The sequence below is a fragment of the Eubalaena glacialis genome, chromosome 15, assembly GCF_028564815.1.
Source record: "Eubalaena glacialis isolate mEubGla1 chromosome 15, mEubGla1.1.hap2.+ XY, whole genome shotgun sequence".
Taxonomy (NCBI): Eukaryota; Metazoa; Chordata; class Mammalia; order Artiodactyla; family Balaenidae; genus Eubalaena; species Eubalaena glacialis.
In genome coordinates, this window is record NC_083730.1 from 65,335,318 (window position 1) to 65,360,842 (window position 25,525).

At 48.7% G+C, this 25,525-nt stretch overlaps 1 protein-coding gene across 1 annotated transcript in view; it reads left to right on the plus strand.

The window, feature by feature from the left end:
* Nucleotides 1–16,877: 16,877 nt before the first annotated feature.
* The window catches only part of LDLRAD4 (low density lipoprotein receptor class A domain containing 4), a 297,449-nt gene continuing 288,801 nt past the window's right edge, over nucleotides 16,878–25,525 (plus strand). Inside the window, 1 exon segment of the mRNA XM_061170466.1 lies at nucleotides 16,878–17,191. The gene's annotated coding sequence lies outside the window, so the exon portion shown is untranslated.

Below are 25,525 nucleotides of genomic sequence, written 5' to 3' on the forward strand. Positions count from 1 at the left end.
AGAGAGTTCTATTTTTGCATTGATTATGATATTCTGAATAAATATGGCGTATATTTTAGTTGGTATATCCAGAAATAAACTTAATTTCCACTGAATTTGTCTTTTTTATATGCTGTCATGTAGAAATTAGAATATCACGTTATTCTGCTAATTATTTGCAAGCTCCTTGGTCTGTTCTGTGATTTTTCTCCTCCATTACAGTTCTGTTTCCCTTAAGAAACTCCTTCTCGGTTCCTTTGTCTTTTAGCTAATTGCCCAGAGTAGAAAGGAAAGCTTCCTTTCAAAGAAATTGTCTTTCTCCGGAGTGGGGCAGGCTCCACGTTCTGTGCAGACACATTGGAGAGGTTGATGGTATATTTTAAGAGAGCGTTTATTGAAATTAAAGCTGGACAGGACAACTCCAGAATCCGGTGTGGAAGGGCACTGCCGTCAGGTACCAGAGGGACCCAGGGGACAGGGAGTGAGGGCAGTGAGCCGCCCGAGGGGGCAGAGCGCTCTCCTGCTGTGACGGGAGACGTGCGTATTAATTGCTCTGTGGCCATTGCTGGTGAGTGGTTGTGCAGCAGCGTTGGGGTCGCAGCCGGGTATTATCGATGGAGCAGAAGGACCTTGGAGGGTGTGCAGAGCTGCCAGTAGGGCTCTAACCCCCAGCATTTACAACCGCGACAGAGAAACACTCTCCTTCCTGTGTGCAGATTTAAGACAGTCTTACACGTCTGCCACATGGGTCAGTAATCACAGGTGAAGAGTAGAGACAGTCCACAACTATTGATGCCTCTGTGATTAAAACTGCTCTCTTTCAGTGTCCACTCTTCTAAAGTGGACACTTCCCTGTTTTGTTTCCTCTTTAGATTTTTAATTTCATGCCCAGGGAAAGATCTGGGACAGGGGATCCTGTACGTCTTTAACTGTGCCCTGAGCCCACTGAGCACTGGGCCATGTCCCCGTCTCCAACCCCCGTGGACGCTCGTGCAGATGGGAGGGGTGCGGCGGGGACGCCCCGCAGGGGCAGGCACGACCTCGGAGCAGCACGGGCTGTGACACGAGGTGAGGAGAGGCCAGTGGTGAGAGTGCGGCTGGAAACGCAATCCTCCCAGGGGTGTTACAACCGTTACTTCTCCTGCACCCGGTGCTGACCCCAGAAGATGCACGGACGCATGTGGAGGTGATTGTGTGTTCGCTCCATGAGCAAGGCTGACCCAGGCCCGGGGCCACTGTTGTGCTGACCTGCCCTCAGGTCGGTGGGAAGCCTGACGCTGCTTGCTTGAGGAGGTTCTCCCTGCGTTTGGGATGACCCACAAAATCGCTGTTCTGTGGGGTCGGCCTGAGGAAATGCCACCTTGTGGACTCGGCTGCATGTGAGACTTGCTCCCTGAGAGCTGTGAGGCCAGCAGGCACGACGCAGACCCCGCCACGCCAGATGTCAGGGCGCCACCCACAGCTGCCACTGTTGCCCTTGTGCTTTTGGGCGCAAGGGCGACTCTGCGTCAGCTTCTCTGGAGCCATCTTCCTAAACTCAGGGGAGGCCTGTGTGCCACCGGAGCCGGGCCAGCTCGAATCCTCCTCCTTGGCCTGGTCCCCCCTCCCTTGTGCTTCCACAGGCCTGTCCTTCTTGGGGGGGGCACCTCCCAGCGCTGCCCCTCCATGGGGCACCTTCCCAACCTGCCTTCCAGGTGCTCGGGGAAGGTGCCCATCCGACTGACGGACACCTGTGCCGAAGGCGGTTCACCTCTGAAGCCTCAGTGGGTAAAGTACGGGGGGGTGGGGGGGAGGGCTCATGTTTTGAACAAATGGATGCATCCACTGAGCTTCTGTGTCTAAGTATTTCCATGGAAATATCAAGAGCATATGGATAATACACTGTTTTACAAATGGATGACAGGTTGCTTCACACAGTAATGTTTTTATATCTCAAGTCAAAAGCAGGTCGTGCGAATGGAGAAACGCTGGAAGGGCTGGTCAGGAGCAGGCTGGGACTGCTCAGCCCATGGCTGTATGAGGCACGGCCCTGGGGGCTGCCCAGCGGCCAGTGAGGTAGACAGGGAGGAGGTGAAACGCACAGGACAGTGATGTAATTGTCGACCTGGGATTCCGAGAGGGTTTCCTTTAAAGATCATTAAAAAAATTCGGTAATGTGACTGGATTACATAACTGATACACAAAAATCAACAGTTTTTCTATATAAGAAAATAGTAATGGAAAAAATAAAACCCCTATGAATAAACGTATAAAGAAATGTGTAAAATTTACGTGAAGAAAACTTTAAAATCTCACTGGAGGATACAGCAGGCTTGGGCAGGGGGTAACTCGTGCCCACATTGCTGCCGGGTGCTCCTCTGTAGCATGAATACCCCTTGAGATCCTAACGACAGGACTGCAAGTAGCGGTGAGACTGGCATGTGCAGGATGGATCCGAAAGCCTCAAATACATACAGAAATTCAGTGCAAGGTAAAAGTGGCACCTCAGTGGGGAAAAGATGGGTTATCCCAGATTAGCTTCCGGGTGAATCATAGGTTAACAATGAAAGTATAAAAGTCCCAGGAGAAAATATGGAAAACAATTTCAGTTATTAATTTTTCATTTTGGAATAAAAACTGGCAGTCATATAAGGAAGAGATCAACTCAACCACGTACAAATTTAAATTTTCTGAGTGGAAAAAGCATAACCAAAGTCAAAAGACAAATGACAAACTGGGAGTCTGAAGTTAATGGACACATTGGCCATTTCTGTCTTTTTCTGCTGCAAACAGTGACACTAAAACTCTCCATCTGCAGCTGTCACTTCACGTATTTCCAAGGACACCTGTCGGGTAAAGCACTGCAGCATGGACAGCGGGTGGAAGGCAGGGCAGGGGCAGTATAATTTGAGTGGACATTGCTGACTTGTCTCCTGCCTGTTTTTCTACGTCCTTGCGGAAACAACGTTAGCAAACTTTAATTTTTCCTACTCTAGTAAGTAAGTAATTGCATCTGGTCTGATGTGCGCTGGCGCTGGCTCTGACTCTGGGGACAGAGCCCACCTAGGCAGGCACAACGGGCGGCTGCCAGGAGCCACCCTTCCCCCGCTGCTTTTGGGAGCCTCCAGCAAAGAGGGTGGACCTGCCCAAGGCCGCTTTCTCGGCGTCCCCTGCAGCTGAGCCCTGAGGAGACACCTGTGGAGGGGGACCCACCTTCCCGTGGACACCAAACGTGGACGGCAGATGGCTCTGGGAGTGGCAGGCAGAGGGTGACGCCCGGGCCCCCTGGGCTCTGTCCTCACGACCCTGCCCCAAGGCGGGAGGAGGCCTGCCTTCCACTGGACTGTCTCTACTTCCCACCAGGTTCAACTATTAACTATTTTTGTAATAAAAAATGTTTTAAAGAGGTAAACATAACAAAGGAATTGTTTTAATAAGAGATTTAAAAATCCAAACATCACTTTTTCTGCCAATATTCAGTAAACTTAATGGAATGTGTCACTTATTAATTAGGGTATTGACAGTAGTCTTTCTCCAAAGGTTTTGAAATGACACCTCGCAGTAAAGTTCTACCTTTCCTTCTGAAGAAGCTCGGGCGTGGAGACCCTCAAGGTCCTTACAGGTGTTGCGGCCTCTCAGCAGATGCTCCTCCTTGGCTTTGCTGTGATGTGTGTTTCAGTTTGGTGTCCAGGAAGTAGGGCCAGTCCCCCAGGGAGCCTTTGTGGGGGAGATGCCAGCGGGTCTGAGGTCTGAAGGTTTCCCGTCAGCCTCACCTGTAGGGCTGCCGCCCGCGCCTGCCCTGCCTCTGGAGGAGGAGGGTTAACCAGCCCTGTGTCTTCTGTTCACTTGGGGTCACTCGGTCCCACTACAAGTTTGCTTTCCCCTTTGTTATTTAATGTCGATGTTAAAGCCACTAAGAGCGTTGCCTGTTTCTACACTGAAGTCACTGGACATGAAGAGAGCCCATTTTTATATTTTATATAAAATATATAACATAAATACGTATTTCTGTATTTTATAGGTTTATTTAAGTATATTTTAAAATTTCTATATATACACATACATATCAGGATAAAGCAAATAGATTGAGGTTGTTAGCAACCAAGGTTTTTCGTAGAAGACAAATGTGATGTTATAATTCAAAGATAAGTCAAGATATTAAGTAAAGTTCCTTTGAAGTTAAATTTAAATCAGAAGTATTAGCTTGCACTCATGATTTTTTAAAAATCCATACTTCCAGCCTTGTCCACTGAAAATGCCCAAAGCAGTCTTAGCTCATTGGCAGTAGCGCCCCTGGAAAGAGACATGGGACACATGTGCTGTGGCCACACGCCTACAGTTGAGGTATTATTTTAATTCTAATCTTGTTGTGTTAAACTATGAAATGAAGAAAATTAAAACATGAGGCTAATATTCAAGAGTGATTATGTTGTATATACAATATAAAAATTGATCTGTTGTAAGTTAAATAATCCAAGACTCAACACTCATTTTGTTTTATCATTCATACTGATTAATAGGCAAAATTCGACTTCATTTTGGTTACGTAAGTGCAGACTTTTAGAAAAATACTCTTCATCATCTGTTTAGAAGAATGCAAGTTAATTATCTAAAGGATAACTTCACTGGGCATGATTTAATTTATGTATGTATGTATGTATGTATGTGTTTATTTCCCTAAGAAGAGTGATTAGAAGTCCTATCAATTATAGAAATCTCATAGTCTGCTCAGAGAAAACAACTTGTTGACTTTGGTAGAAAAACAGCAATTTCTAGTTATTACATAAAAATAAAGCCAGAAAATAGATGTAGTAATGGAAATAAAGAGAAATATCAAGATGGTATAATTGACAAACAGCTGGAATACCACTACCTCATACCATATTTACAGGTAAATTCCAGATGGATTGAAAATTTTAATGTAAAAATTAAAACTATAAGATTAAACTATATTAGATTTTATATGTCTGTAACTTTGGATGGGAGTGAACTTCCTAAGCAGGAAAGGAAACCCAGAAGTTATAAGGGAAAGTCAGATGAATTTCTTTTAATTGTTGTAAAAATGCACAACATAAAATTTACCATCTTACCGTTTTTAAGTGTACAATTCAGTGGCATTAAGCACATTCACACTGTCGTGCAGCCATCACCACCATCCATCTCCAGGGCTTTTCCATCTTCCCAACAGATGTATTTTAACACACAAGTTTAACATATTGAACAGCAAAAAGACACCATAAATAAAGACAAGAGACAAACCATATGTTGGGCAAAGACGTTTACAACACTTTATTTCTAGCACCCCGAGTGCTAGAAATCCTATAAATTGGTAGGGAAAGGCAATCCAATAGAAATGTGGATAAAAGAACATAAATAGACATTTCACAGAATGATAATTTTAGATGGCTAGTAGACATCTGAAAATTGGTTGAGAAAATGCAAATGAAAGCAAGAATGAAATACTCTTTTTTTTAATCCATGAGACTGAAAATTAAAATGTGTCATGCATCCCTACATTGCTGGTGAGTGAATTGCTGGAAATTGGTATGGGAAATGCTAATTATAACAATAAATACCATTTTTTTAAACTCATCAAATTGACAAAAATTAAAACGAATAAGAAACATCCTTACTTTGCTGGTAGGAGTGCAACTGCTAAAACTTTTGGGGGATGTAATCTACAAATACCTACTAAAAATTAAAATCCTTTCACCCAGCAATCAACCTTTGGGAGTCTATTTTATAAAAATGAAAGCACCATTATGTGTAGCTATACGTATGTATACATATATGTATGTATATTAATACCACGTAAGAGATGCAAATACAGTATCCTGAAAACATACTACTGTGAGAAGCTCTGAAGGTTAAGAGCCCTGTCGGGAGAGAGAGGCTACAGGGCCTGCAGTGCCAACAGGTGAGCAAGAAACCGTCTTGCACCTGGGTCATCCTGGCTGAGCGCTCCCCAGATTCCTGGCCCACGCAAATGTGCACAAAATAATGTTTTAGGGTACTTTGTTATGCAGCAATCTTGGTTTCTATAAGGAAAATGTCTCTTTCTGCTATTTCCTCACATCATTTAGTTCCTTTTTATAGAACACATTAAGGTACTTTACTTTTTTTTAACCAAAAATCTATCTCTATTTACTAATGGAGTCAAATAAGCAATTTACATTAGGAAACAAAGGAAAAAGAGTTATTAAGTTTTATGTAAAAAGTATTATAGTATTGATATTTGTTTGGGAAAAAAAACTCATAACCAGAGGCAACAATCTTCTTTTTGCAAAATAAGCTACATGGCCTATTATTTGGTAGGCAGTACATTGTAATTGCTTTGCTTTTATTATCCTTTTACATGTTTTAAAGCTTTGCCAGTAAAGCTTTACTAATAGTGCTGAAGAGACGTTTTTCCTACTTACTTGGCAAAGTTTGCTCTCTGAATAAAAAAAAAAAGGAAAAGTTGTGTTGATTCTCCTCCTCTCTCCTCTTGCTCCTCACTCTTCCTCTTTCTTTTTCCCTCCTTACCTCTCTGCTTTCCCCAGAATCAATCAACCGGAGTTCTCATTTGCCAGCAACAGGACTCCACGCCGCACTCAACACACGGGGGCTTTGTTGGTGCGTGTTCTCGATGGCGGAGCCAGAACTAGGCTTGGACACAGACAGGGGGCCTGGGCACAGGGAACACAGCTGGGGCCCAGCAGACCTGCCCCTTCTGTGATGAACTGGACATCCAGTTGTGTCCACTTCCTTAAACCCGCATGTAAGCCCCATGGGAGCATCTGATTTGCCTCACCTGGGGTAAGTGTTGTCCCCATGGTGAATGGGGTGGAAGGGGAAGATCTCCAGCAGCAGGCATGATGAAAGAATATCCAAAAAGGAGATGGGGCTGCCGGTAGGAAGGCACACAGATGACCACTAAAAATGTAATTTCATCAAGGTTCTGCTTAGAAAAGAAGCAACCAAAAATTGAAGATGAACATAAGACCCAGCAATCCCATTCTAAATGTCTATATATTGAGTGTCTAAACACTAAGAAGTCTCCCACCTGTGTGCAAAGAGACGTTAGCAAGGATGTTGATTGTAGTAATGGAGTAAGAGTGGAAAAAAGTGGGAAGTCTTAAATGTCATCAAGAAGAATGTGATCTATTCACATGGTGAAATACTATTACCAGTTAAATGAACTAAAACGATGTGTCAACTTGAATAAATTTTGACTGTGTTAATGAGTGAAAAGGTCAAATGTACACTATGGTAGCATTTATATAAAGTTTGGAAACATACAAAGCCATATAAGCATGTATATATTTTCAGAATATGTTTATATGCAGCATAGGTATAAAAACCTGGATGGAGAGGAACGGACCGATGTCCAGAGACAGTTCTCCGACCTTCTACACGTCAGCACGTCTTGCAGGCGAGGCCCTGCCTGCCTTGTGTTCTGCACTATCTTTAGAAGGATGTTCGTGTAGGTAACAGACTTGGGAGACAGAGATGTGTCTCCTTCAGCTCCTCTCCTGTAACACAGCCCACTGTGCTGGCAGGTGCCATCTGGCCCTCTTGGCATGGCCCTGTGAGAATTGGGGCTCAGAATATTGGTGCAAAAATGCTAATACTGCTATTGCTGTGGGTAATGAATGATCCCTTGTCTCTGACCCTGGAGTTGCATGCCTTCTGCCAGCATCCAAGACACTGTAACAGGCAATATTATCAGCTTACAAATGGGGGAAATTTTCAGATTCTTCATAACTCTTGACAATTACCTTCAGGCTAAGCGTTGTCTCTAGGAAGGGAGGAAGGGGCCTCGAATAAGAGAGGGGTCAAAGGGAGGCTGTACATTTCATTTCTCAAGAAAAAGCTCTGAAACAAACATGGCCATGTGATAGTATATATGCCCTTATTATATTCTCTATATTTTTTGGTATGTCTGAAATATTAAAAAGTGAACTCACATTATAAAAATCCCAGAGAAATGAGTTTTTTTAAACAATAATGAGTTTTCTTTCTTAAACTTGTAATCTATAGATTGGATCTCCTTTCTTTTTTCCTTCATATTACTTTTCATCATGTTCATCTCTGTGTTTTTTTCTCTACTTTTTAAAAATTTTGCTTCAATTTTCTTGTTGAGATGAAATTTACATAACATAAGATTAGCCATTTTAAAGGAAACAATTTAGTGGCATTTGGCACATTCATGATGTTGTGCAACCATTACCTCTATCTAGTTCCAAACTATTTTCATCTTTCCAGAAGAAAATGCTGTACTTACTAAGCAGTTACTCTTCTTCCCTTCCCTCAGCTCCTGGAAACTACCAATATGCTTTCTGTTTCCATGAATTTACCTACTTTGGATACGTTTTAAAACAGCATCATGCAATATGTGACCTTTTGTTTCAGGCTTTTTCCATTTAACATAATGTTTTCAAGGTTTATTCACATTGTGGATTTGAATTTCTGTCTGGGGTCACTTGCTTTTAGTCTGAAGAAATTCTTTTATTATTTCTTGTAAGGTGGGTCAGCTGCAACAAATTCTCTCAGTTTTTGTTTATCTGGAAATGTCCTATTTCATCATCAGTTCTGGAGGATAGCTTTGCTGGACATAGAATTTTTGGTTGACAGTTTTCCTTTTGAGCCCTTTGACTATGTTATCCCACTTCCTCTGGCCTCCGTTGTTTCTGCTGATAAGTTAGCTGTCGATCTCATTGGGGCTCCCTTGTAAGTGAAGAGTCACTTTTCTCTGGCTGCTTTCAATATTTTCTCCTTGTTTTTGACTTTCAGCATTCTTGCTATAATGTGTCAGTTTGTGGATCTCTTTGAGCTTATCCTACTTGGAGTTTGTTGAGTTTCCTGGGTGTTTAGTGTTTTTTTTTTAATACATTTGGAAATTTTCAGCTCTTTATTTCTTCAGATATTTTCCACTCTTTCTGATACTCCCATTATGCATATGTGGTTTGCTTAATGATGTCCCATATTCTTCTGAGACTCTGTTCATTTTTCCTCATTTTTTTTCTCTCCATTCTTCAGATTACTAATCTCTATCAACCTACTTTCAAGTTTGCTAATTCTCTGTTTTGCCAGCTCAAATCTACCGTTAAGCCCCTCCAGTGAAAGTTTCATTTCAGTTATTGTACTTTTCAAGTCTCGAATTTCCATTTGGTTGCTTTTTTAATGTATAATTTCTATCTGTTTATTGGTATTTTCTGTTTGATATGACAATGACATCATACCCTTCTTTACTTCTTTTTTTAATTAATTTATTTATCTTTGGTTGTGTTGGGTCTTCGTTGCTGCACACAGGCTTTCTCTAGTTGCAGCAAGGGGGGCTACTCTTTGTTGCAGTGTGCAGGCTTCTCATTGCAGTGGCTTCTCTTGTTGCGGAGCATGGGGTCTAGGCACGCGGGCTTCAGTAGTTGTGGCACGTGGGCTCAGTTGTTGTGGCTCACAGGCTCTAGAGCACAGGCTCAGTAGTTGTGGCACATGGGCTTAGTTGCTCCGTGGCATGTGGGATCTTCCCGGACCAGGGCTCGAACCTGTGTCCCCTGCATTGGCAGGCAGACTCTTAAACACTGCGCCACCAGGGAAGTCCAAAGTCAACTTTTAAAGTAAATTTAATTTTTAAATTAATTACAACACATTTACACCAATTACACAGCCTCAAGTCACGGCTCATTGGCAGAAGGGACCCTTGTCTGTAAGAGCAGAGGGCTTAACTCACACACTAAAACAGAATTACTTGCAGGCAACAGTGACAATATTCAACCCGAGTGGCCATTAAAATGAAATTTTCCTGTCTGTCATTGGGCTGTCTTCTATGGTCTATGGGAAGGATTTAATCTCTGACAACGTAAAGCTCTTTCCAGCTTCTCTCCTCCTCCCTGGCTTAATCGAGGAGGACTCTCAGGTATTTTATGCTGCAGGCAGGTCACTTGCAGAGCATCCTTGGCTTCACTGTGGGGGGGCTGGTCTGACAGCCATGCCACGATGCCCTCTGTGTCTGGTCATCCCCCTGGCCAGGGCTGTGCTAGCCTCTGCTCTGGTCCTTCCCCTCACTCCCAGCCTGCTTTGTGAGACAAGCTTTGCTTTCATTTTTAATCTCTTTCCACATCCAGTGCAACACGTCCTCAGTACCGTGTGAGGGAACATCTTTATGGTCCTACTGTGCTGACTCTTCTAGAAGCCCCCAGATGTCAGTGCCCCCATCAGGCTGCCCGGGGGCCTCGTCCTCCTTTTGCATCACTCTCCAGATCCCATCCTGCTGCCCTACACGAAGTTGTTGTGGACATATCAAGGCTTTGAATTGGTTTCTGTCAAAAAGGTCTGCCCCCAGAGTTCAGAGAAAGAAAATCTTCACTTTGTTAAAGGCCACGTGGTCTCCTGGGCCAGCAGCTCGAGCCCCTGGCCCTCCTCTGAGCTGAGCAGCTTTGGGGCTGCACTCTGGATGCGGGGGGAGCGGCAGTGAGGTCCCGGCATCACCCTGGGGCTCCTCTCACGCCCTGCATCCAATCAGAAGGACCTTGGAGTGGCATAGTAAGTCCACCTCGGGCGTCCGTGTAGCTCGTGCTTCCCGCCCAGTGTCCACCAGCTGGGCCTGAGCTCCAGCCTCCCTGCCCGGGCCTCTCACAGTGACCCGGCCCGGCCGTGTGTCGGCCCCTCTCCTGGTGGCTCTCAAACACTCAGCCACATCCCCCTGGCCCCGGCCCCACCCAGCAGCCCGAGCCCGGACGGTGCCGGTTCCCGGGCGCCCAGGGCAGCTGACAGCAAACCAACCTCTGTGTTGGGGCGAGTGTGTGAAGAGTACAACACAAGGGGGGTGAGGACAGGGGTGAGGGGGCCAGGGGGACAGGAGAGGGGACTGGGCAAGAGCAGCCTGGCTCCGGAGCCAGGGGCCAGGGTGGCGGGCTGGGGGCAAGACTTTGGGTCGGGTCCCAGGGAGATGGGAGCCCCCAGAGCTCCTGGTATGGCCTGGTCAGGCTGCCCATGGGGACTGAGCACAGAGAGGAGGGGGAGGTTCGGGGCCGCTGGTGGGAGAGTCCGTGGCTTGGACGAGGGAGATGGGGGGTGCTGCTGAGGAGCACTCGGATTCTGGATGTAGCCACCTGAGTTTCCATCCAAACTAAGTCCACAATCCAGCCAGGGGAAACTTTTAAAACTCAGAAAAATAAAACCTGAATCATTGCACATCACTCCCTTGTTTAAAACCGGGCAGGAGATTGCGGGGTGGGAAACCCCACCCACAGGGCAGCAGCGGTCAGCTCTGGCCCTGTCGCCGCTGGGAATGCAAGGCTGAGGAGCTAGGTCTTCGCATTTCTCCGGAGAAGCAGAAATTTGAAATCTTTAGGTGAAATCTTCCTACTTTTACCCTTTAAAATAATGGAGGTCAAATGAGACATGTTTTGAGAATTTGACCTCTGCTCATAGGAGGCAGTCACGAAGTTTGCTGGATGGAAAAACTGATACTCCTACAGCTTAGGTATCTTTATTATTATTGTTAGTCTTCAGATTTTCCCCCTTGACACAGCGAAGGGAAAGTATATGGCAGTGGTGGTGGTTGTGAGGGGAGGGGTGATGGGGAGGGAGGTGGGGACGACCCCAGGGTGGTGGATGCTTCAGATCCTCTGCCATGGGCTCCTTGCTCCATCTGCAGTCGCCGGGCCCTGTCCATGCCTGACTCTAGGAGGTGAGGATGGGGGAAGGGGAGGTGGTGAGGGCAAATGACTCTGGAGGGACTGGATTTGCAGCCCTGGCTCTAAAATGATGGGCTCAGAAGATGTTCCTGCTCCTGGCCCCGATCTGGAGTCAGACACTGCTCGTTGTGAATGACCAATACTAAAGCATCCATAGTGGTTTCAGCAGCAAGTTATTTTATTGGTTTTAACTGCTTTTTCTTCCAATAACATTATGCTACGTGTGTGTGTGTGAGGGGAAAGTGATACCCCAGCGTTGGAGAGGCAAGGATGGGCGGCCACTGTGGACGACTGTCTTCCAGCCGTGGTGTGGCGGAAGGACCGGGGCCCAGCACCCCCGATGTGGTGATCGTGTGATTTGACACATCATTTAATATACGTGAGATCCAAGGTTTGCTTTTAAGGATGAAATAAGTATGTAACTTCTGGTCGGGATGCCTCTGTGCTCAACACATGGCATCCGGCACAGAATTATTTTAACATAATGGACCTATTTCTTCCTCTTGTACAACAAAGACTATTACCAGAATTCCCAACTTCTACTTTGACTTCCCGCTGATACTTTGATATACTGTAAATAATATGCTGTCAGCCATTGAAATATCAACCTCTCAGCCTACAGTTCACCCTGTCCTGAGTATTTATAGGACTAAGACGAATTTTAGGACTGCTTCAGAAGGGCAGCTGCTCATGCCCAGTGATTACGGGAACGTGGGGAAGTTTGCCCAAGAACCTTTCCAATCAGTTTACTGACACCTGAAAGGTCAGAAGGAGAGATTAATTTATTTTTGTTTCCTGTTAATCAGTCTCCTTGGATTAAACTTTGCAGTCATTTAAAACCTTTCATTATGGTTTTAATTTACATTTCCCTAATGAGAGAGTACCTTTTCATGTGTTTACTGGCTATTTCGTACCTTCTTTTGTAAAGTACCTTTCAAATAGTTTGACTGTTTTGGGGAGACACCTTTCCTTAAAGGAGCTAGACTGGGGGTTATGTTCTCCACAAACAGTTGATCTCTGGCTGAGACGGGGAGATACCCTGGCCCACGATTCTGTGTCGGTCAGGGTTGGATCACAAAAGCAGAACATTTGTAAGTGACGCGGAGTCGGTACTTACTACAGGCAGTAGTGGTAGTGAGCAGCGCACAGAAGGGCACTGGATCAGGGTCTGGCAGGCCTGGCAGGTGGGCAGGAAAACTGTCTGTGAAGGGGGGACAGGGATAGACTGGCACTCACAGCACCACTTGGGCCCACAGAGCAAACAAACCCTGTCTGTCTTTTGTCCCTTCAGCCTAAAGGACACAGGCGACTGGCAGAAGGTGCTGGCGTCCTTTGCCACGGGGCTGTGAACGCATCCCTGACCCAAGACAAGGGGATGAGGGGACACAGGGAGAGCAGGTCAGGGGTGTGCAGGCTGCTTGGTGCCTGGCGCCCTGCGTTCCTGGCAGGTCCTGGCCACTGCTCGACCCCTCTTTCCGTGTCACCCACAACGTTCTCTATGGCATCCCTAACCTGCCTTAGAAAAAGACTAAGGAGGACAATTCAGGTAATACAAACAAACTTTAATGTTTTATGAAGTGGACCTTTCAAATTGAAAAATGGGGCAGAAGGCAAGAAGCTCTCACAGGATAAAGAATAGAGAACGAAGAAGAGACAAAGAGGAAGCATGCAATCAGTGGGGGCTGCAGAGCCCGCCTTGTTTGGGGTGAGGAGGCCCAGAGCTAGTGGTGCATCTGGGGATGGCTGGCTGGATGCCTTGCATTTCTGGTCAAACGAGCACTTGTAGGACATGAAAGTCATCTACGTTTCGGTGTGCTGACAGGTCACCCCAGGCATGAGTGTCTCCATCTTGGGCCTAGAAATTTATTTCAACACCTGCAACCCCAAGGAAGGGAATTCCGGGGAGCACGGACCCCCATGGCTAAGTTGACCCAGTACAAAGTCACCAGAGAGCCTGTCCCTGCTGGCAAGGATGAGAAAGGGTGAAGGAAGCTGATAGTTACTGAGGACACTTTGGGCCAGGTTCTGTGCTGAACACTGAACTCACTGACCATTTGTACCCCGCTGACTGACCGTGTGTCAGAAAGCAGTGTGCTAGGGTGGGGCTGCAGCAGCCACCTTCCACCCAGCTGCTGGTCACTGCAACGGAGAGCAGGCCCCAAATTCAGCAAGGGACCAGCCAGCCCTGAGGGGCTCTGCTGGGCATGGGGGAAGTGGGTGGGGGTCACCACGGCACCAGAGGAGGCAGAAGCTGTGAACTGTTGTGGCTTTAACAGGCCAAGGAAACTTCACTACACTTTACTATCTGCAGGTGGTTTGAAAATAACGTTCATCGCTCAGGAGTTGTTCCATCATTTTTGATAACTGATGCGTAGCAGCCACACCTAAGTGCATCTGGATGGACAGTCTTCGAGGTGATTGTTTACATCTTTTACTTGCCGTATTCTTCCTTTTCCTATACCCGCTCCCCTTCAAAGAGAGAGAACAGATGTTTTTTGTTTGGCCCAAGGAGAGTATTGCAGCAAGGCTGAAAGCAGAAGTCGCCTGCAAAATATTTTCCTTTCTGTCTTTGGTGATTTTAAATCTATACTCATAAAGGGGGGAGTGAGGTTTGTGGGTCCTGGAGCAGTGGGGGCAGCCAGATCCCAGAGGGGGTATTTGCATGGAGATGCGGACACGGCCAACCTCACAGCAAATCAGGTGAGGAGGGAATTGTTATCTACAGTTTACAGATTGGACACTGAGACAGTTTGACAGTGCAGACAACACAACGAAATGTGCCCATGACACGGCCGAGACACACGGGACAGAGGCCTCCCTCCTGGAGCTGAGCTCATCCGTGTCCCGTCCCATGTATTTATCTGGATGGGGTTTCGCTTCCCTAGCAGAATTACCCTCAATGCAAGCATCTCTCACTCCTTCTCCATTTCTTATTAAATTAAAAGGTACAACGAGTAGGGTGGATCTTTTTTGGATAGCTTAAGTCCCATCCAAATGTTATACATGAGATCCAAATAACCGAATTATATTCTCCGATTCACATTTATCTTGCTGTCGGTTGGGGCCCTCAGAATCTTTTTTCAACATTTGCTCATGGTTACCCTTTTGTCTTTTTGTCTCCTTGGATGACTGACCTTCTTCTGTAGACTAAGTACAGTCGGGATTTAATGGACACGAGGTAAACTGCAGTGGATTTATACTGAGAAAGAATGTTTCTCACATCCCACTCCTTGAAACCATTTTCAGTTGATTTCCACCCAGTTTAGTGATATTTTACCTCAATATTATTTCTTGTCCATCACAATACGAGGCTCCATTCATTTCCCCGATCTCTCTGGGGCCCTTCCTAAGCAGCAGGTGCAGTTCTGGCCGCCACGGACACATGTGCTCCGCTCTTCGGAGCAGAAGCAAGTGCTGCTCTCCTGGCCTCTGTCTGGGCCCTTGGCATGAACATGAGAGGTTACTAACGGTCAGGTGAGCTGACAGATTTTACAGAGAGCAAACGTGCATCCAGACGCCTCTGGCTCTGCCACTGCTGTGGCGAGTGTGTGTGTGTGCAGGGCTGTGGGAGGGGGCAGCTGAAATGCAGAACAAATACGAGGACAGCGTTCCTCCCATAGCTGTTTTCCAGAAATAGAAACAGAGACCTGCAGTTTCTAGTTATAAATTAGGGAAGACAGCAAGAAATGGGAATGCAGAATGAATTAAGATTCATCATAAATGGTAATGCTGAGGCTAAGATGTAAAATTCGGGTCTCAATTTAAGAGGGTTAAATCGTTCACAAGGAAATGCTGCCCAAGTGAAATAGAAGAACAGATTGTTTCCTCTTCTCGGAAAAAACATTTTCTCCACTGTCCGTGGGCAGTTTCAGGTTTAGAAGGAAAACGCCATTCCTCTGTTGACCTCAAGAGGGCAAGAAAACAGTTTCTCCAACCCCACAGCTGCTGTTAGTTGGCACATTAAATATAAGCTAGCAAGTAGATGCTTGTCAAGATTCAGATTACCTGTATTAAGCACTGATCAGCTCACTTCTCATTTAAAGAAGTTTTCTGTAGAGGCCAGATTCAAAGCTGTCCCACTGCTGTAGACACTCCTCATTTGCCTGGGGCCTGGGACTCCCTGGGAGCTGGGCTGAGCTGAGCAGGAGGGATGTCAGCGCGGCTGTAGGTGGCAGTATGGTTCAGCTCCTGCACTGTGCATAGCCAGTTCGGGATTTTGTGGTCTAGAGACAAGTTACTCAATCTTTCACAGCCTCAACTTTCTCATCTGTGTAATGGGGAAGTACTAGCTGCCACAGTTGTCCTGAGGATTGAATTAGATAATCTCCGTAAAATTCCTAGCACAGGGCCTGGCACAATAAATGGTAGTTAATATTGTATCACCTATGAGCACTGATCAAATCCTACACAGCAGTTACCATCATAGCTGAGGACAGCTGAGGACTGTTTAAAGGAAGTTGAATTAAGCTAACATTTCACTAACTAAAAAGTTACTGATAAATTAATGTAGATTTCAAAAGATTCTTTTCTCTGATATTATGGAAGCATGAGCTAGTCAACTTTTGGCGGGGAGGTGGAGACATTGAAAATTAGCTGCTTTAATTAGCTGCCCTTCTGTTATCCCTGCCTGAAACCCCAGATTGGTGTATTTTGATATGTCTGCAGGGGGGTTAATTTTGGCAATTAATTTGTCTAATTTTGGTGGCTGTAATAAAGCTGGGTTAAAATGCCCGTATGCTGTGGCAGTAACCAAACCCCTATCAAACACGGTCAGGTTGGCCAGTGTGAATGCTAGTACTTCTGGAAGACAACACGTATACTGTCCGCACTCAAGTGGAGTTTAAGTCCCAAAGGCCTTCCTAGGAGAGATGTAGGTCCTCCAAGGAGAAAGGGTCGCAGTGGGAAGAATCCACCTGAACTCCCCGTCTGGGAAGGGGCTGACTAGGTGGGGATAAGAGGATTCATCCGTCCCACTAAGGGCCCTGCAGCCCTACTGTGCATCTCGGCCAGTGCCTGAAGGCCGGCTGCCCGCGGCGCCCCCCGCCGTCGTCTCCCGGCTCCGGGATGGAGTTCCCCGTTCGGCCGGCGGTGGGCGCGCGCCCAGCGAGGCCGAGCCGAGCCGCGTGCGCAGCCGGGGGTCCCGCGGCCTGGGCGCCCGCTCGCCCAGCTCGGTGCCCGCGGCCCGCGGAGGTCAGCGCGGCCCGCGCGGGGTCCGGCCAGCCCACCCCGCCCCCGCCCCGCCCGGCCGCCGCCGGTCCCGCTCGGAGGGGGATGGGGAGAGCGGAGAGGCCGGCGGACCGCGAGGCAGACGGCGCGGAGGCGGAGGCGGCACCCGAGGCACCGTCTCCCGCTTCCCCGCTTGGCGCTGCGGGCCGGCCGGCCGGCCGGGCCGGGAATCTCCTGCGAACCGGGGAGGAGCTGCCGCCGCCAGGCCGGCTGAGCGTCCGGGGAGCGTGGAAGGGGGCGGGGAACGCGGGGAGCCGGGGCCGATCCCGGCCTTTAAAGCGGCCCCCCCGCGCCCCGGCAGCCTCACTCCGGAGCCGCGGCCGCAGGTGAGTGCCGACCCAGAGCTCCGGCGTCCGGCCAAGTTCGGCGCCGCGCGGACCGGGGGCGCGGGCGGGAGGACAGGGCGCGGGAACTGGACGTCCGCGAGCCGCGCCGTCGGCGGGCCGCCCCCCACCCCCGCGAGTCCCGGCGGCGTCGCGGTGGGCACGGCGGCGCCCGGGGCGCTCCTGGGGGCGGGCGCAGGAGGGCGGTCCCCACCGTGCCGTCTGCTTCCCGGTGCCCCGCACGGTTGTGCGCCGCCGCGGCGGGGGACGGGGTCCGCGGGCAGGTTGTGCGGGCATTGCCGGAGTTTGCGGGGAGGGAGGCGCGGAGCGGCGGGACCCTGGACCCCGCGTCCTGGGCACCCCGCGTCCCGGGCGCCCCGCGCGCTGAGCAGGGCGCGGGCCGCAGGGGCTCCCGCGGCGGCTGGGAAGCAGCTTGTCCCGGCGCCGCTGGCCCTCAGGCTGAGCCCCGAGCCCGCAGGAAGCGGGCGTGGGCAGAATTTCTGTGACCCTCACGGCGGAATAAACAGGAAGCGACGAGCACCCAGCCCGGCTGCCCTGCCTTTGTTGTGCGGTCTGCGGGGCGCAGCGCAGAGGACGCCTCCCGGGACCCCCGCCGGTCCCCCGGGGGCTGGGCGCGCCCCGTAAGTGCGTCGCCCGAGACCTGGGCTCGGTGCTGGGCAGCTCGCCGCGCTGGCCCCGAGGGCAAATGCTTGGTTTTAAACTTTTTTTTTTTTTTTAACTGGAAAAGGAGGAGGCTTCCGATGAGGCGGAGGTTTCTGGAGGACGACGGGGACCGCGGCGGGGTGGGTGGCACCTGGAGAAGGCGGGTAGGTCGGGCCGCTTCCCGGGTGAGCGCGCGCCGGTTGGCACAGCAGGAAACTCGTAGCGAGCCGGGACCCAGGCGCAGGAGTGATTACTGAGTGCTGGTGGACACATAAACTAGCGTAATTTTTGTTTTCCCCAGAGACTCTTTTAATTAGCCAAAATTGGATAATTCTGATTTGCTTTTTTTCTCTTCCTCTGTGTCCCATCTACTCCCTTCTCCTTCTCCTTTCTAATTATTTTGGCAACTTCGCATCCCTGGACCCTTCGCTTGTAGTTCAGTGCTGCTTTCTAAATGTTAGTTATGATGGTGATAATATTTTTGGATGATCTACTGTGTGTAGGTGTTGTGGGATGAGGTGAGGTAAGCTGCACCGTGTTGATTCCAGAGCTGCTGTTAGTAGGCTTCTTGCAGTGGAGGTGGGTGGTGATGGTGAGCCGCCCTGGCTCTTGGAAATATGTGGTCCTGTGGCTGGCATGGAGGTTGGTGCATCCCTGGGGGCTAGACCAGGAAGATTCCTTTTAAAATGGTCCTTCCGCCTGTTTGGCTAGCCAGGAGGGTGTTCTCCCAGTCTGTCTCCCCTGAAGCTGCAAGACAGTGTGAGTTACAGGACAGGTCCTGGAGGATCTGCACTGAGAAACTGCCATTGCATCCAGTCAGGTCTGCATTTGCATAGGAGTGTTTCGTCTTCCCAGGGCTTATATTGCCTTTACTGTCACCTGTACATTTGCCCTTGTACTCTGCACTGTTCTCTTGAACATGTTCTTTATGTTCAGTGAAGGGTCATGTCAAATTTGAGTCATTCCATGTACAAAGGAGTAGATCTGACTATTATCCATGTACATGTATTGAATTATAATATTTGGTTTCCTATCCTTGGATGCTCTTTGATGGCTCTTGTGCTTTTTAAAACATGGGGGTATATTCCTCATGATCTTTGAGAGCTTAATTCTTTTAAGAGCTTCACTTTGCTATTGACATTGAACACACTGTTAGGAATTAGGGCTGAGACTGTAAGTGCCAGTAAGGGATTTGCTGCAATGGACTTGTAGCTGCCTTCCTCCCTTGTTTTAAAAGCCCCCTCTAATTTCTTAACATTCTGCTGTTACCCTTGAAAGAGTCTTGGCTGTGGTTCTAGTTTGTGGAGGCTTGTATTTACGATGGAGAAGACTTTTCCCAGCAGGTATTACGGCTGTCTCTCGAATCCTCTCTGGGGCCCTTTGCATGACCACAGTCCTGCAGAGGAACCCAGCCAGTGCCAGCTGCTTATTAAGGGATTTTGTGCCCATTTGTTGGCGTATTGTTTGAGTCAAAGTCTCCTGCCCCCACTTGCCAGAGTATATAGACAAATATTTATTCCCACCCCCCCCCAATGCTGACAGTGCTCTAAGAATAGTTTTCTTGCCTGGCGCTGAGAGCAGGGCCCGCCCGCCTGCAGAGGTGTTTACAGTTTGGGCCTGGGCTGCAGTCTCGGTTGACTTAGCGGCCTGGCAGAGCGGCCCGCAGCTCCTGGGACGTGGTTGGCTTTTCCTCAGGGCTGCTGGAGGGTTGCCTCCCAGCCCGACAGGAGCATAGGGAGGTGACGGTGACTTAGTGCCCTGGGTGTAGTTCCTGGCCTGCGGTCCAGCAGAAACCCCTAAGCTTGTCCAGATCCCTGTGCAGTCACCCCCATGGTCTGGGCAGGAGGTCATGGCTTTTTGTCATCACGTAAAACCAACCACTCAGCGCTCAGGGCAGGGACACTGGCAACTGTGACTGGTCAGATCTTCCTGGTGGCCCTTTGCAAGTTTATTCCTATCTTTCTTCTGTGTCTGGGCTTATGGCGTCTATGTGATGTGTCTGTTCTTTTGGGTGAGAGTTAATGCAGAAGGAAGAAAGAAATGAAAAGATCATTCCATGTTAACCTGGAAAATTTTTAGAAACGTTTGACATACTTCATATAGATTTATGGCTATTCAATGTAAATGGTGTGGAATGCTACGGGGTCCCCAGTGCCCTCTCTCCCTGCTTCCACCCCCTCCTTTTTTAGGTCTGAGAACACTCTCCTGGAAGCCAGTATTTTCTGATGTCAAAGTGACTTTCTGCCTACATGGGATTTGTTAGCTTAGAGTTACACCGTGACCTATACCATGGGTGTGATGGAAAGTGAATCTTTAGTTTTTAAATAGCAATGTATAGTTTCTGACTCCATCTGAAAATTTAGGCCACAAGACCTGCCATGTGTTAGGGAGATTTTTGGGTGGCATTATTAGCTTTATTTCTAGGCAGCTAGGGGACACAGGTGAGCACCTGTACTATTAATTGCTGTAGAAATATTGGGTTTGTATTTCCAATTAATACTGTTTTTCTCTCTATCATAGGAGGACTTGAAAATAATGTTTGTGTTGTCTCCTATCCATGTGATTTGAGTATGCATTGCTTTTCTTTGAATTTCCACTAAAAATGGTACTTTGGCCTTTTAAGCTGTTTTTGTAAGGACTTTTCTTTCCACCAAGCTTGTTTTCCAGATAGGTCTTGGAAATTACGAAGAACATAGCTATAATTTCTCCCTTGATTGGCAGCAGAGTGCTTTCCCGGACAAAAATAAGGCTGCTTTGTGCCAAATGGTTGACTTTTCTAGAATAAAAACTCTAAAGGGTTTGCAAAGAGTCCTCTGGTTAATATATTGGCATTCCCAGAATCCACTAAAACCCCGGCAGCCTGCCAGACACCACTTAATGAGGACGCAGAGTGTCTGGCTCAAATCCCCATGAGCAGAAGCGGGTGGAGGCTGCTGTCCACACCCTTTATTAATTTTTAATGACCGTACTTTTGTTTTGCAGATTTTGCCTGCACCCCCTCAAGACCAACAGACACGGTGCCACCCCTCCCCCACTCATTTACTCATTTCCTTGGCATTGGAAAAGTGTTGAGACTTTCAAGGTTAAGAATCCTGCTGAGGGATCATTTCTGTTTGCATGAGTTCTTTTGTGGTTGGCTTTCTTTTTTTCTCATTCTTTCTCTCCCAGCCCCGCCCCCGCCCGCCTTTATTTTGGAAGAGGAAGAGAGAAAAGGAACAGAAAAGGAGATAACTTTTTTTCTTATGATGCTTTATTGTCTGCTGGAAAAAAGCATTTATGAAACTTTGTTTGTCAGACAGTTTATATGACAGTGCAAGTTGGTGCTTGCCAAGCTTCAGACAGATTGCTAATGTTACATGACAGGGATAAATAAATTACCGCTGTGAGCAGTGGGCAGGGCCTCGGGCATCCAGGAGCCTGCAGGATGTGCAGTGCGTGGGTGTGTGGAAGGTCTCTGCGCGCTGCCTGGAATTCTGTGACTTGCTTTGGAAGCGAAAAGGGTGTGTCTCTTGCTTTTATTTTCGCCAGGGCTGCAGGCGGCAGAATCCAGGGAGCAGCTCTGTATTTTTCCTGGCCTGGTGGCCCTGCCCCTCGATGACCCCTTACCCCCACGTCTCCCCTCCTCTAGCATCAGGGGACATGGCACCTCGTCTTCCATCCAGGGTCCAGCTTCCGACGAAACTAAACTTTGGCTGCTGTTCTTTCTGCAGGTGCAGGCATTGAGAACAAATTGTCTGACATAAGTGTGTGAGCTGCCCGGGAGGGGGCTGGGTGACACTCCTTGGGCACAGTGTACTTTCATCCCTGGCGTGTGGATAGTCAGCTGGCAGAGTGACAGGTGTAATGAACTTAATGGTCTTGCTTTAGTTGCTGGCGGACACACTGCTTGTATTACAAAGCCACCTCCTAAGTTGGGCCCCGGCCAAATGACTCGCAGGATCTTCTCTGTGCAGACAGGATTCAGAGCCTGGACTGGCAGGAATTGGATGGGTGTGAGCGACATGGTCCCTAAATGGACCTAGAATTCCTCTTCAAAGTAAGCCTGCTCTGTCCAATTTGCAAAAAGGCCCCATCCCATCCTACCCACACCCCCACCCCGCTATCCAGCCATATGGTGGGATGTGGCAAGATGCTCCCCGCCCCCTCCCTGGGGTTGTGGAGTGCAGGCTCCCAGCGCTGCCTCCTTGGTTCCCCAGAAGTGGACTGGGCCTCTGGTGGCCAATCCATGGCCCTGGAGCCAGCAGCCTCTGCACAGAGTTGGGAGGGAATTTCAAGAGTGAAATCCCACTGTTCCAAAGGCGGAAGGCCAGGCCGTGCTTGGGAGGGCTCCCCTGGGCAGCGGTCAGAGCGACAGCAGCACCGCCCCTGTGCCAGGCTGTCCTTAGTGTTATATTAGCTGATTGAAGCCCGCCAGCAGCCCTGGGATGTGGGCACCGCCACCATGCCGTTGGCAGACAGGCAGCAAGAAGCCTGAAATGCCGGAGTGAAGAAACGCTGTGTCGTGAGCAAAGGTGGAGGTGGCCACGTCACGCTGGGGCCTGGGCTGTGACCCTGGGGCTGGCCCTTCCTCAGGGACCTCTCATGGTGGGCGGAGGGGGACCAAGTCTCTTCTCATCCCAAGCAGGGCCCAGGGCTCCTCCTTCTTTCCTGCCTTTGTCCATGGCTCTGATTTACACCCCTCCTCCGGGCCCCACCCCCATTTCTAAACCCTGCTCCTGTGCCTGTCCTGCCTGTGGTCACAGCCTTGGTTTCGAGAATTGGGCCGTTGGTGGCTCTGTTTTGTCCATGTTGAACTTCGTCCTCCCAGGAGGAATCAGCCAGAGAGTTGATGCCTGTGGTCCTGGGCTCTGTGGAACCACCTCCGCTGGTCTTCTCTGGGTGAGGTTTGTTGGGCGTCGGTCCTGTCTTCCGGGGGGCACCCGAGGCCTGCGGGGCTCGACTGAGGTGGCCCAGGCCCTCCCCGCTCAGCAGGACCCGGAAAGTCCCTGAATGTGAGGTGAAATGAAAAGATACTCACATCTCTCAGATTCTCTGTCTCACTCCGAGGGGGCGTGGATTAATCAACCACATGTATCTGCGTGCAGTTCTTGTGTTCATCTCGGATGGACCTAAGTGTTTGAGGTTATGGGGCCTGAAGTGAGGCCCCAGGAGGTGCGGATGTCCGGAGTCCTGCAGGACGGCTCCCCAGCCCTTTGCAAACCTTCCCACGGCAGCAGGTGGGACCTGGCCCCTTCACACCCCTGAGTGGCTGGGTGGTGCCGTCCTCTCTGAGGGGATTGTGGTGGCCACACACTGTGGGGCCTGCTGGGCCTCTGTCTAGTTTGGTCCCTGGAGTGGGGTTGGACGGGTGCCCTTTTGCGTTGGGGGCTGCACTGGCCTGGGGGAGTTCCTGTCTGGTCCCCCTGTCAGGCATATGGGGGCCCGGGTTGGCCCTAGACCAGGTTCCACCCTCTATTTGAACCTGACTTTATTCCAGAGATTCTTTCAGGCCTGGCTAAAACCAGTGTCACGGATCTAGTCTCTGAAATCCTTTTTTTCCTGATTATATACTTATTGAAGATAATTAGGAAACTATGAAACAAAGAAGAGAAAAAAAAAAAGAAACGAGAAGAAAATAAAAATGACTACAATTACCTATAATTCCACTACCTTTAGAGATGACCTCTATTTACAGTTTTGTAGATTCTTTCCAGACTTAATTATAAAATCATGCATCGAACTTATATACTTTTTATAAACTTAACATTCCATCCTGAACATATTTTCATGTAATTTAAATATTCTCCAAAAATACCACTGCTGATGACTATTAAATTCTACCCTGTGCTGTGGTTATATTGTTTTTTTTTTTTTTAAGCCCGTTTTGGGACACTGAGGCTGTTAGCAGTTTTCCCTATTACAAATAATTCTGCACTGGACATTCTGATTATGTCCTTTGGATAGCTTCCTCAAGGAGGAGCTGGTGGGTATAACTTTTAGAGGCTCCTCCAGAAGTATTACCAGTTGCTTCTCAGAAAGGCGGGGACACTGCACACGGACACAGGGGTGACTGTAGTCTTGCCAGTGCTGAATATTGTTATGAAAAAAATCTTTTCAAGTTTGGCAATGAAATGGTACGTTTAAATTTTTCTTCCCATCCTTCTGTTGTGAAAATCAGGGCGTGGCACCTGGGGATACACAGGTGAAGAGAGTTTTGCTGTTGCTAGAGCTTTGCTGTGGGCAGATGCAGTGATGTTAGCAGATGCTCCCAGCATGGAGATAAGACCTTTGTGCTGTTTTAAATTCGAATTAAACGTACTCAAGACCTTTGTGCTATTTTAAATTGGAATTAAACCTGCTCAGGTAGGTTAAGGGCACGAGACAGTCTAATAATACATTTTAAAATAAAATTACGGGATTTTATGGCCAAAGACTGTGCTTGGTCTTTCCCCAACATCCTCACCCTAACCGGCTGGGTAACGTGGGCCCCGGGTGGAGGGATGAGGTGGGGGAGGAGTGGCTCGGCAGCAGCTGCTTGAGGAGCTGTGTGACACTTCCCTCAGTCCTTCCTCTCCGTTCTCAGTGATCGCTTTTTGAGATCAAACTCTTCCCTGGCCTTTTGCCCAAGGATACCAACATAAAATTCATTTTCTTACTGTTTCACTCGATGGCTGATGGGAGACACCTGGCCTGGGTGCCCTCTGCTGGGGGCCTCTCCCTTGGTCCCCTCTATGCTTTCGCAGACTTCTGCTTCCAGCCTGAGGGGGTCGGCGCCCACACCGGCTGCTCCGGAAGCTCCAGAGAAGGAAAACCATCTCAGTATCTTCAGTATGTTGCAGTTAACTAAAGTTGGTTTTGTTTTCCTCGAAAGGCAGCCTTTTTGGTTGAAAGGTTGGGAACAGCTGGAGGGAGCAAGACATGACACCTGCATCTTGGGGTAATTGAGCCCCAATTAGCTTGTTCTGGTCACACACACCTTCGTGCGTCGGTGCTGGGGCAGGTGTGGGTGCTTACCACGCCCTGGGGTGCATGCTGGGAGCGCCCGGCACTGTCGGGCGTGGCCCGGTGAGCAGAGAGTATGGTCCAAGGGGCCCAGGTGGGCGCCGGCGCTTGGGTGAGTGACCCCGGCCCTCCAGGCACAGCCTGTGGGGAGCACCCTGGCCGTTGTCTGCTTGGCCCCCCTGCTGGCCATGTGGGCAGCCACACCACGCTTTCCAGGTGCAAACACACCCTGGACATGGCTAGCAGGGCAGACGGGGCCAAAGCCCTGGAGGTGGAGCGAGCAGAGGAGTTCCCAGGGAGTTGGTCATGGAATAGGTGTCATGGAATAGGTTGCTGACACCGCTTGTGTCCCTCTGCGCTGTTTGCTGCTGGCTCGTGTGTGCAGGGCTCACAGACTTGGGTTTAATCCAACCTGGTGTGCTCCTTCAGCAGGATGATAGAATGCCGGAATCTTCCAGTTGGAACAGAGGGTCTTTCTGGACATAATGCAGCATGATTTCAAGGGTGGGTAATGTTTACAGCTGGATGGCTTGGTTGAACGATTATATTTCTATGACTTTGTCTATTAAGATAAATATTGCCCCCTTCAGAACTTAGCTTTCATCCTACTGGTATTTAAATATAAGAGCCACAATCTTTTACTTCCAAACTAGAGGTAGGTCCTGGGATTTAATTTTTTTTTTTATCTGAAGA